Source organism: Choristoneura fumiferana, chromosome 4 (genome assembly GCF_025370935.1).
Source record: "Choristoneura fumiferana chromosome 4, NRCan_CFum_1, whole genome shotgun sequence".
NCBI classification, from domain to species: domain Eukaryota; kingdom Metazoa; phylum Arthropoda; class Insecta; order Lepidoptera; family Tortricidae; genus Choristoneura; species Choristoneura fumiferana.
In genome coordinates, this window is record NC_133475.1 from 14,923,562 (window position 1) to 14,937,032 (window position 13,471).

A 13,471-nucleotide genomic window follows, 5' to 3' on the forward strand; every position below is an offset into this window, starting at 1 on the left:
GGTAAAAGAAGCAATTAGGATGGTGGTTTAAAAAATATTTACAAAAAAGAAGGAAGGTATAAAATATTTACCATTTTCCGGATAGCATAAAATTTTATCTCGTTTGTCGGTACCAATGTTACACTCAATTTTCAATTCATTTCTCAATTTCTCGTCACCTATTTTGAACGACGTACCCAAACTTTGCAGCACAGAATAAACTAAGCTGCTCTTTAAAGCATTAGTGTAAGACGGAATACTTCCAGTATCTCCATTGAGATCATGTCCTTGATAATCGCCAAATTCTTTCGTAACGTGCCCCGTTATCAATTTATATTCCTCTGACATTATAGCATAGAATCCCTGTCCATAGTCATCGATTTCAAATATTTCTGACCTATTAGAAGTTTTGTTGCTAATAATGTTAGCCCACTGGTCAAATCCGTCGAGATCAGACGGAGGGTCGACGCCTGTAGCGCGTAACAAGGTTGGTAGCCAGTCAGATATATGCATGTACCCGTTCCATAACCGGCTTACGGGATTTAAGTTGGCTTTCCACAAAAGGCCTACTACCCTCACACCACCCTCAAACGGAGACATTTTAGTCCCTCTCAAAGGCCAATTAGATCCATAATTCGTGGTGTGTTCGGATGGCATTCCTCCGTTGTCCGATGTGAAGACTATGATCGTGTTATTTAGTATTCCTTTTTTGTAAAGCGATTTAACAATGTCTCCGACACTGTCATCGAGCTTTTTGATCATAGCTGAAACAAAAATTTAGGTAGGTATATTGAATTATTCTTCGTTAAACTTTGTTTTACAGGCACAACGATATGAAACCTTTAAATTTCAAACGACGTTATGAATTTTTCCGTGCAAGTGCTCAAATTTTTGAAAGGCGAACCACTCAAGCTACAGTGTTGTTGATATAATATTCAGGCGCCTGCATTGGAACAGTGGCAATGGCAATGGCCTGCAACTACTCAGTATCACTTTCCTATCGTTGCCACCGTATAAAGCGCGTTAAGCTTCATGGAATCACATGAATCATTTTGCGGTACGCTACAGAGACACGTGTCTTCGTAGCTTTGCACCGACGTATAAATTTTATACGTCGGTGCAGCAAAGCTACGAAGGCACGTGTCGTGTCTCTGCAGCGAGCATGATAAATATTAAAATATCATGCTCGTTAGTGCAGATGCAAAAAGATCGCGATCGCGTTACCGGCCGTATCTAATCACTCTCGATCCATGTTTCTACGCGTATCTTAATTACCCCACACACGATCTGGCACGCGTAACAAGAGTATCAAGATTGGCAAGTATGGACGTATTTTGATATTGTATTATGATACGCAATTGTGATTTGATGCGGGATACGCCGCGATCCACCTCGAGTAGGTTTTTCTCCGATCATCAACCTATCCTAGTCCACTGCTGGACATAAATTCTCCCCAATCCTACGCCACGAGCACGATCCTCGGCGACTCTCATCCAGTTCTTGCCAGCCACCTAGCGAAGATCGCTTCCGTCCCCGATCATCAATGGGGATTCATGATCGTGATTGTAGGCGAGTGGACGCCGGTTCGCACTGATTCTAGTGATTGGAGATAAAAACAGAAATGAGGTGAGCAGTAAGGGAAGTGTATTTTGTGTGAGAAAAACGACCGGAAAAAGACCGGAATTTACCTACATATTACCAACACAATAGCATTACTCTTGTTGGTGTTGCCAACAGTGATCGCCTAAATGATACAAATGTGAACCCAGTATTGTGGAATACCAGACGTGTGCCACCATCAGCAACAACAGTGACGTCAGTGACGAGGCGTCGGGCTGCATTACCCAACCGCAACCCTTGATGTCTGTTACCTGCCAATATCCGGCGCTGCTGCGACTCGATGTGCCGCATGCGGCGTACTTCGCCGGGCGGCGCCTGCAGCTCAGCGCCGCCGTTGCCAACGTGCGGCGCGTTGTGTGCGACCATCAGAAACAACGGCGACGACGCGTCATGTCGCGCTATAACTATCGACCGAAACACTTGACTTTATAAAATTGACAAATTAGGCACTATTTCATTTTAGGAATGTGGTTGTAAATAAAACTCCCTAATTGCTTGTATATGTTGTGAACCAAGTGATAAATTTTGTGCCTCCTGTGATCACTGATGTAACTCGACTTGTACCCTTTTGTGTGTTTTTATTTAGAAATTATCAGAAAAAAAAATTTTTTTGGGTCTATCTCACGTACCTTTAGGTGCTAAAGTTTCGCAGATTATTTTGTGAAAAGTTATACAACAGCAGAAAAAATCGTGCACATTGATATATATCAAGTTGTAACCCCTTTATGTAATTGCTCTAAAGCTTATTTTCATGCTTTGTGGTATAAGTGAAATTGAATTTATTTTCACATTTTATTTTTCGGTATTTTTTCAGAAATATTGATATATCTACAGTTATGCCACTTTTGACCAACTTTTCTAAAACCAGACCAGGGTACAACTCAACATGTACTACTACCAATGCGAGACAAATTTTATACATTTTCTTGTGATTAGTGATACATGTCGTCATGAATCACTTTTCACAAACACATTTTTAAGTGGAAAGGTATACAAATTGAATTATATCTAAAAGTCAAACTATTCCCGTAAAAAAATTATGCAATAACAGTTGTGCTAAGTGATACAAGTGCGAGCATAAAGAGTGTGGTGGGAGTGCGCGTGGGTGCGGTGACGCGGGATCGGGGGTGCGCGGGACCTGCTCGCCTCAGTATCGCTGTAAACTGATATAAGTTACTTAACTTTTTGCAAACTAATATAAGTTACGTAAATTTTATTTGTAACGGGGTAGGTACAAAGTCAAAAAAACAATTTTTCAGGGTTTTATGTTTTATTTTACTTTTTAGCAATATTGAGCTAGAAACATATTACGCTGAGTGAGTGAGTGAGTGAGTGTGTTTTACAAGTTCATGTATATCATATCAGTTTACACCAAGAGATATTATGGGTGCTCCAGGGGTGCACCATGATATAACTGAACTTGTATCATCTAACACATATTATTTACTCATGTTAAACATTTTTCCCGGCACGCACCTCTGAGTTTTTCGAAATTCATGTGCGGAATTACATTTGAAATTTACCACGAGCTTTGCGGTGAAGGAAACATCGTGAGGAAACCTGCACAAACCTGCGAAGCAATTCAATGGTACGTGTGAAGTTCCCAATCCGCACTGGGCCCGCGTGGGAACTATGGCCCAAACCCTCTTTTTCTGAGAGGAGGCCTGTGCCCAGCAGTGGGACGTATATAGGCTGGGATGATGATGATTAAACATTTCAATAGGTACAACTCACAGGTTTTTCGCGATTTTCTTCGAACTTACAATATTTACCGAAAAACACTTAATATAATGCACATTTATAGAATATATTTTTATGTATAAAAAAAGTGCTTCGGTAAATGCTAGCCCCCTTGGCTCACAAACAAGAATTTTTTAAATCTTATTTTCGCTCTCCTGTAAAACGACGATTTTGCACTTGTATCACTTATCACAGGAGGCACATTATTGGTCATTATTCATAATGATATATGTATAAACATAATGCCCTTATTAATCACTTTGTCCATAACATATATAACTCCCTAACGTTCTGACATTATTTTTCTTGGGTCTTAACAAGACATATAAGTATGACAGTGAATCCAGCTAAGTCGAAAAGCCAAGCCACACTATAGTGAATACATTTACACAAAAAAAAAACAGCTTTTTTTTCAACCCCAGTAACTTTACTCCAGACATGTCTACATTAGCGTGTTAACATTTTCTTACTTGACTTAGCCTCGTCGTTATAAAGGTCAGTGATGTATCCTTCGGCGTCCCAGGCCGGTGTCATGTCCCGGTATAGATCGTACCCGGACACCTTGGTCTCATTCCACTGGAACATCAATCACCAAAACACTTAACCCTTCTATTATAAGAGCGGCCGAATTCCCGGCCAAGCGTTAAATTAGAAATAGTTGTCAGCGGAATTCAACGAATCAGGCACACTGACGACATATCGGACAGATTGGTTTTATTCCGCGCATGAAGCTACAGCACATAGGTTGAATAAAACCATAACTGTTGAAGAGAACACAGGCCTTTTAAATATATGTGGCGTGTCAAAAAAATTGAGGTATTTCAATTTCACCTGCAATGTTTCAGACGCGATAGAAAGTAATAGGATAAAATGAAATGGATACCTAATCATGATTTGCTCCTCCGCGAAGTACCTATAACGGTCATGCTATTCAAGTCAATGTTTCGAAGGTTAAATGAAAGAATTCCCTTTATGGGATAGTTTATGAAACATAGAAATTACGATGTTTATATACGCCTTGAGGAAGGCCTATGTCCAGCAGTGGACGTCTTTCTGCTGACATGAGGATGATGATATACGTTAAAGAATTATACATGCATTTAAAGTATAAAAAATTCATGAGTTTATTCGACTTAAGCCTGCAGTGAGTTGAAATTTCATAAAGCCATTTTATGTTGTATTACATAGCAAGACCGCGAGAATCCTAACAAATGCCAGTCACGTTCCCCGAAAAATATACAGTCAGCATGTACGCATAACCTTCACAACAAATATATTGATATACGTACTAATTCCTCCAACGTATACTCGTAGTAATCGATATAACCTCCCCGATGCCCGAAATGGGAGTCGAAGCCTCGCATCGTAGGTAAAGCCTGTGTCCGAGATAGTCCCACGTGCCACTTTCCCACCAAGTGAGTAGCATACCCTATTTCCTTTAGATACTGTGGCAAAATTTTCTGATCTAACGGCAAATATCTGTCCTCGCTTTGTACTAGAGGATAACCTTGCATACCTGTAATATAAAAAGCAATAAGTTAAATTAGAAATGAGGAAAAAAAGAAGATGAGAAAAATATGAGAATCTTATTAAGGTAGGTATTTAAGTCTCTAGTAAGCGTAAAAATGCTTATTAGATATGAAATTGAAAGATCCGGGAGCCACAGCATTTATAAATAAATAATAAATATCATGGGACACTTGACACCAATGAGGGCTATCGCGTTTGAATTCGCCACTAGAGGCGCTAGTGTAGCGTGAGGTCTCCGGAAATGTCAAATCTCATAGTTTTTGGGTGAGCTACGCGGGTTTATTTATAATTAGAATAATTTTGTGAATATTTTGCAATATCTGAAATTAATTATGGCAAATATGCGTTCCGGAGCAATGCATGTCTGTGTTTTGAGACAGTTTTGTCTTTCGGAAACCTTTGTCCTCCCTTTTTTCCAAACAAAACGGGGACTATGGAACACTGTGGCATGCTCAATATTTTTATGGTACGGTTTTAAGATGATATTATATGATTTTAATCTAAACTTTGTTTTCACGCCCGTAATAACAGACTTTAAAAGCCATACTTAAAAACCTCACGCAACTGTGCGCCATCTGGTGAGTCAAAAACGATAGCCCTCATTGAACTAGTCCCAAACTAAGCAAAGCTTGTACTATGTATATTAGGCAACGGATAAACATATCTACTTATATAGATAAATACATACGTAAATACATTTAAACATCCAAGACCCGAGAACAAGCATTCTTATTATTCATACAAATATCTGCCCCGGCCGGAAATCGAACCCGGGACCTCAAGGTTTGTAGTCAGGTTCTCTAACCACTGCCATCCGGTCGTCAAGATCGGGGGGTCGGTCGTTAAGGTACACGTACGAGTGCTCATCACTGTCCCAATAGTTGGCATCTTTAATTTTAAGGCATTAGCAATAGAGATGACAGCAGGATGTCGTCTATTGGGGATTAGCGTGTCGACCACTCGGACGTTAACCTGGTAGTCAATTATAATCACCTAGTGTGTAAGCATGCTTGCCAGTCAGCAGAGCGGAGCGAGACGGCGTACATAAGCAGTGAGTGTAGAACCGCTCTAGAGCCACGCCGGTGTATGCCAGCATGTCGATGTTGGGGGTTTGCACGAGGTCGGAGCCATGGAAACTGACATCATCCCAACCCTGTAATTTACATAAATTCTTTATTTTCTATACGATGACGAAGACGAAGCGTTGGCAGGCCTCCCACCAGGTGGACTGACGATATCGTGAGAGTAGCGGGAAATGCAAGTGGCGAGTTGGCATTCATTGTGGCGTTCTAGGGGAGGCCTTTGTTCAGCAGTGGACGTCTTCCGGCTGATGATGATGATAAACAAACACACGTGAATTCAGTTTTTTTGTAACTTACTTAAGGAAAATACCGTGAGGAAACCTTCGATGCAATTCATTCAATTGAGTGCATAAATTGCCAACTCGCTTTGGGCCCACGTGGGAAACAGTTCAAGCCTTCTCAATCTGAGGAGTGACCAGCAGGGCTACTGCGAAACTCGTTCGTATCGTACTGTCCCTCTCGCTCTCGTATTAAATAGTCTATATAAACCGCATGACCCGAACTTCGAGTTTCGTAGTAGTCCTGCTGTGCTCAAAATTGGGCATGATGCCGCCTCATACACATGCGTCACGAAGTACTAAAAAAAACACACACATCGCATTACATCTTGGCCTAAACAGGATGATCAATCCAAATAGGTCAGTTGGGAGAAGTCTGAAACTATGAGAGATATTTGACATTTAATAAAAAAGGCATTATTTTTTTTTTGTTTTCAGTCTCATACATAACCGGGAATCGAACCTGGTCAAAATCTCTGCAAAACTATGATTATTCGTAGAAACTATGTTACAAATTCTGCACATTTTATCGTTGTTATTGTTGATGGTGTGAACACGTTTTACAAGCTTTTATTTAACTTTCAATGTGTGTATATGTATGTACATACAGTATTGCATTGTATTTCAGACTTCTCCCAACTGACAAATTTGGATTGATCACCTGTATACGTCTCACTGCAGGGCACAGACTTCCTCTCGGAATGACAGCGTTTTGGCCGTAGTTCCCACATGGGCCCAGTGCGGATTGGGAACTTCACACAAACCATTGAATTACTTCGCAGGTTTTGTGCACGTTTGTAAAAATACATTTTAATCATTGAATCATAATCAAGGTAATCCGCCTGGAAATTTCAGTCAGTGTGGGTCAACATGTCATCAACATACACGTATAGGTAATTTTTCTTAGAAAACTTATTTCTTTTTAGCTTTATTGCTGACAAGTGAATAAACTAATAAACTAAAAGAATTTCTTTGCGCATCCGCGACCTTATTATAGCTAAGTTTATGCATGATATGCGTGTTTATGCAGTTTCTCCACCTCCACACTGTAAAAACAGACACAAATCACACAAACCCATCTATCACCACCACCACAATACACTGTCGCGTTCCGAACTCAACCAGAGCAAATCTTCAGAGCAACACAACCGTACACCATACAGAGGTTAGACTAATAAACCACGACCAACGTTTTAATTTCGCACTGTTACTCCATAAGTACCTACCCACCTATATTTTTTCTCAAACAAAACTACCCACAACATTTATTATTCGTCATAATTATAAAACTACCTTGAATTTATATTTATTTACTGTAAAGGCGTGTTTTATTAATCCTTACTGTTATTGCTGAAATAAGACCCAAGCCGTGCAAAGGAGATGATACTAAATTTACCTATTTATTAATAATAGAACCCAAACTGTTGTACTGTACTTAATTATTTCCATGCATTCCAAAACATCGAGACGAAACCCTTTGACGCAATAATTTATTTATTTATTTGCCAATAAAAAAATACAGCATTACAGCAAAACCAATGCGCTGTAAAATTCAAATTATACTTACAATAAAAAACACAAAAACACATTAAAAACAAAAAAAAAGTTATTTATCGATAAAGCCATACTTTTCCGACGGTTCCCAATGGCCGCCATACCGCCGCAAAGGAGTTTTTTTTTTATTTGCGAAACGATTTGTACCATCATTTTCTTTTTTGTCATTCCGTAATTAAACCCCTGAAGAACGGCCATACTGGTACAAATTACCTAATATTTTGTGTCAACATATCCCAGTCTATCATTACTAGTAGGTACCTAAGCTTATATAAATCTGATCTAGTTCCTTTATCCACCTTATCTTGGTTACAAAGCCTAGAGTACAAAGAGTTGTTAGTCTGTTTTAAAGGCAACATTAATATTGTTTGATTTTAAAATACCATAAATCCTATCAGACAAGCGGCAAACGTAAAAAACCGGCCAAGAGCGTGTCGGACACGCCCAAAATAGGGTTCCGTAGCCAATACGAAAAAATTAAGTAATATTTTTCTAAGGATTTCTTATTTTATACGGAATCTTCCACGTTTAGGTATATTTAATACCTTAGGCTGCTATTTTTTCATAAACTACTAATAATTCTCAATCAAACTTAGCCGTTATAGTTTTCCGTGAAAGTTTGATATACTTACTACCATCCTGATTTTTTTCAAATTTTTCCACTCACCGGTTTAGATTTTAGAGGGGGGGGGACGCTCGATTTTTATGAAAATTCGCACTTTAAAGTTAAATATTTCGCAAACAAATCACTGAATCGAAAAATCGTCTTTGCAACACCGTAATTAAAAGACCTATTCAACGATATGCCACACTATAGGGTTGGATGAGAAAAAAAAAACAGCCCCACTTTACGTCTATGGGAGGTACCCTAAAAAAAATTTTTTGAATTTTTGTTTGTACCATTTTGTCGGCATAGTTTATTTATATAGCTGTGCAAAATTACAGCTTTCTAGCATTGATAGTCCCTGAGCAAAGCCGCGGACGGACAGACAAACAGACAGACATGGCGAAACTATAAGGGTTCCGTTTTTGCCATTTTGGCTCCGGAACCGTAAAAATGCTAGACCTGTATTTGTTAGTAGACTGAGAAGGCAACACGGTGTAAAGCAAGCTATTCACTAACCGTGCCTGTTTCTTTTGAACCAAACTATTTACCATAATTTGATTCAGTATAACCATTTGACATCGCTATCTGGAAAATAGTATTTAACTCTAAATCAAAATGCTCCTTAGAAGGAGGTACAGTTAACAGTCTGTGTACATAATTTTAATGAAAAGTTGCTAATTTATGCTGCCACGGGTGATTAAAGAAAGAAGAAAGAAAGAAAATGTTTATTCGGCAATATACATTAACTTGTAGGTAACATACATCAGGTACATAACTTAATGATTAGATACAAGTAAATAGACACTGACTATTTATGACTGAGACTCTATATTAATATGGATGAGTTAACATTGTCTGTGAACCATATTTGAATTTGAATGAGTTACGAAGATGTCAATCGACTAAAAGTAAATCTGCATATCGCTATTCTTAGTACCGACTACTCGGCGAAACGAATAATAGGCGTAACGAAATTATACCAAACGTTGTTCCGCCAAAAGAAAAATCTGCCAATAGTTGTCTGCGAAACGAAAATCTTCGTAATTAAACTCGGCGAAGCGACAGATCACCGTGATGACTACCTATATCATCGATAACAAATCGTAACCCAGTGTCGAAAAAACTAAAAGAATTCATTTGTTCACCCGCGACCTTATGGTAGCTACGTTTATGCAAGATTATGCGTGTCCATGCAGTTCCTCCATCTCCACACTGTAAGAACACATACAAATCGCACAAACCCATCTATCACCGCCAACACACTACACTGACGCGTTTTGAACTCAACGAGAGCTCATCTTCAGAGCAACACAGGCGTACACCATGCTACCAGATGTTAGACTAACAAACCACAACGAACGTTTTAATTTGTCTCTGTAACTCCCCAAGTACCCACCTACTCGTATATTTTTTCTCAAACAAAACTACCCACAAAATATTAATTTGTAATTGTCACATAAAGACTACCTTACATTTCTATTTATTTACTGTTAAAATTGTTATTGTTAAAATTAGACCCAAGCCATAGTAAGGGAGAAGATATTAAAATCCACTTGTCCATTAATAATAGACCCCATACTGTTGTGTGACATTACATTTGAAATTTACTACGAACTTTACGGTGAAGGAAAACATCGTGAGGAAACCTGCACAAACCTGCGAAGCGATTCAATGGTGTGTGTGAAGTTCCCAATCCGCACTAGGCCCGCGTGGGAACTACGGCCCAAGCTCTGTCATTCTGAAATGAGGCCTGTGCCCAGCAGTGGGACGTAGGTATATAGGCTGGGATGATGATGATAACTTTTGTACCTAATTATTTCCATGCATTCCACAGCATCGAGACGCCTTTGCCGCAACAATGTAACACTTCATAAGAATCCGTGTCTAATAAAGAATGATTTTATTCAAACAAATGTTTGGCAAAATTTAAATTCAAAATTCAAATTAAAATGATTTATTCAGTAAATAGGCCGCAATGGGCACTTTTACATGTCATTTTTTAAACTACCAGCACTTTCGGAAAGACCATCATTGTCAAGAAGAATGCGCCGCAAGAAACTTGGCAGAAAATCATTTTTTCATAATAATATAATTACAAATAAAATACTTAAAAACTATATTATACAATTAAAGAAAAAAAATACAAAAAAATAATAACTATAAAAATACAGGGATGTATGGGGTCCCTTAGTTACAATACTAAACACTAACTAATCTAAACTATATCTACGTTCAGTGGAAGTGTAGAATGCTTCCACCGTCATAATTTTAAAATAATAATAACAGTAATTTAGTTCTGAAATATACCTACATTTCAGGTCAAGTAACCACTAAGCTTTTGGATTTCGATGGCAAGTTCACGTCTGCCGCCCCCAAAGTTAGCTCACACTTTATTTGTACACAATTAATTTATAATACCTAATATATAATATATATTTTTAGTTTTCTTGTAAAAAAAATCTTACCAGATCATCTGCTATAATGTAAACGATATTTGGCTTCACTTCATTGCCAAGACTTGAAGCACACAACACAAAAATTGAGATCAAAAATAACCGAGGAATATCGGATACAAACATTGTAATGTTATTGTTGAATTAAATAGATTACTTCATTTGTTTAAGTATAGTTAGCTAAATAAACTATTGAAGTTAGTGTTCTCGGAGCATGATAACACAGACACCCAGACAACCGTTTAACGTCGAGATATAAATGAGAATAGATAGTGTAGTGTAGCAATGTGGAGTGTTATCCTGAATGCGTTACCAACTACTCCGATATAGAGCGTGATTTCATAAGAACTTTGGAAACGTTATCAGTAGCACTTAAACAATTTGAGAGTCCTCTAATTTTAAATTTTGCATACCTATATCTTTATTATTTAATATTTATGTGTTACCTTTTTTTTATCCACAGTTTACCAACCGCCTGCCAGATGTCATCCGACCAACGGGCCGGCGGTCTGCCCACTGTTCTTCGACCCAGTCTTGGCCACCACTCCGTAATTGCTTTCGACCACCTGTCGTCATTGCGTCTCGCCCAGTGACCCGCCCATCTCCATTTCAATTGTGTTACCCTCTTGCCCACATCCAAAACTCTAGTCCGTTTCCGAATTTCAGAATTGGGGATGTGGTCAAGACGGGTGATGCCCAGCATAGCTCGCTGCATGGCTCTTTGTGCGACTTTTATTTGGTGCACGTTTGCCTTCGTGAGCATCCATGTATCAGAACCGTACCTAAGTTAGGACGAGCAAGACACACACAGACAAAGTATCGTTTAATGATTACTTCTCACTTTTACCATAACAGCGGCATCCGTAGTCATCATTCTGCAAAATCTGAACTTTTGTTTATGCTATTAGATCTACTCAACAACGATATGTATGTATGTGCTTGTGTTATTAAGTAACGTTAATTGGGTAACGTTACCATAATGTTAAGTTATCAAGTTTAATACTGGTACTGAGGTATTTTTATGATTTTACCGTTACGTAACGTTATTTATAATGTGAATTTGGTAACATTAACAAGCCCTGGATCGAGCAGTTGAATTGAAATTCTGGAATATTAGTTACGTAAGAATTCAAGTGAGTCATTCATTGAATCAGGCGTTACTTTTGCGGAGGTCTATATCAATGATGCTATCATAAGGTCGTGGGTGAGCAAAAAAATTATTTTAGTTCATTGGTGGACCCTAATAATGCCGCAGACGCCGATAGTCGTCCAATTTAGCTTTACCTGGTTTCCGCGTACCTACGCCGTTGGACGGTTTACAGAAGCGTCGGCATCGCGGCGAAGTACGAAATCTGGCGCTCGGCAATGAATGGGTTAATCACTACCTATGTAAATGAAGTGCCCTAAAAGAACTTGCTATCAATGGTGATTAGTGCGCACGCGCACAGGCATATTAAGTATGTCAATAACTAATCTATTTTCGAATTTCGGAATAGCCTCGCTGTTCAACATATGTGTGATTTTTGACGACCAGATGGCCTAGTGGTTAGAGAGCCTGACTACGAAGCTTGAGGTCCCGGGTTGGATTCCCGTGTCGGGGCAGATATTTGTATGAAAAATACGAATGTTTGCTCTCGGGTCTTGGGTGTTTAATATGTATTTAAGTATGTGTACGAGCTACGCACGTTCATTATAGCTAACTCATCAAATTCACTTCATCGGCATATTAATTGCACTAAACAAATCAGTCCGCGTTCGGTAAGCAAGGCAGCAGTATCATTTTACCTTAAGTTTATCAAGTTTAAATTAATAAATTCATTATAGTAATTATCAGTGACTTTTATCAAATTTTCCCATCAAATCGACATCGACTCCGAACAGTATGTATCTATATCTATATAATTATATTTATCCGTTGCTTAGTATCCATAACACAAGCTTTGCTAAGCTTACTTTGGGACTAGGTCAATTGGTGTGAATTTTCCAGTGATATTTATTTATTTATTCACGCTTTAGACGTGATTGGCTGCTGCGGAGCGGCAGATTATTCGTCTCCAGCCTGGACATAGATAATCTCGACTCCGAAAAATGAGGGATTCACCAAATCCAGCTCCAATATCGAAGTCGATTCAACTGATCGACTCCGACCCTTTTATTGAATCAGATTTTTACGAGCGATCATTAATTTGTTTGTAGCGAAGACTAAGCGATTTCTTTTATATCCGATTACTTACTTGATACCGATTCATAAATAATACTCTTTTGAATCTGTGAGTCACTTCGGATCGGAATTACTACAGCAGGGCTACTACGAAACTCGAAACTCGAAGTTCGTGTCGTGCGGTCCCTCTGACACTTATGCTATTTAATACGAGAGCGAGAGGGACGGTACGATACGAACTTCGAGTTTCGAGTTTCGTAGTAGCCCTGCAGCGCCCGACCGAACCAGTCTGATCCGATCCGATGTTATGAACGAAAGCGGATCCGCTTTAGAAACTGATTCTCTGGAAATATCAGATTCGGATTTAACTATCTCCCGTCCCGACAGCCCGGAGTCAGGAAAGTGATGGCGCGCACGCGCTACAAACTGGAATAGATTTGACGTTCTATTAATTAATTTCACAACTA

General features: G+C 38.9%; 1 protein-coding gene and 1 pseudogene across 1 annotated transcript in view; one reads left to right on the top strand and one right to left on the bottom strand.

Annotated features, from left to right (window-relative positions):
- Positions 1 to 10,899, bottom strand: part of LOC141427519 (arylsulfatase J-like) — an 11,854-nt pseudogene extending 955 nt beyond the window's left edge.
- The window catches only part of LOC141427538 (RNA-binding motif protein, X-linked 2), a 219,289-nt gene that overhangs the window by 106,653 nt on the left and 99,165 nt on the right, over positions 1 to 13,471 (top strand). The gene's annotated exons all lie outside the window — the stretch shown is intronic.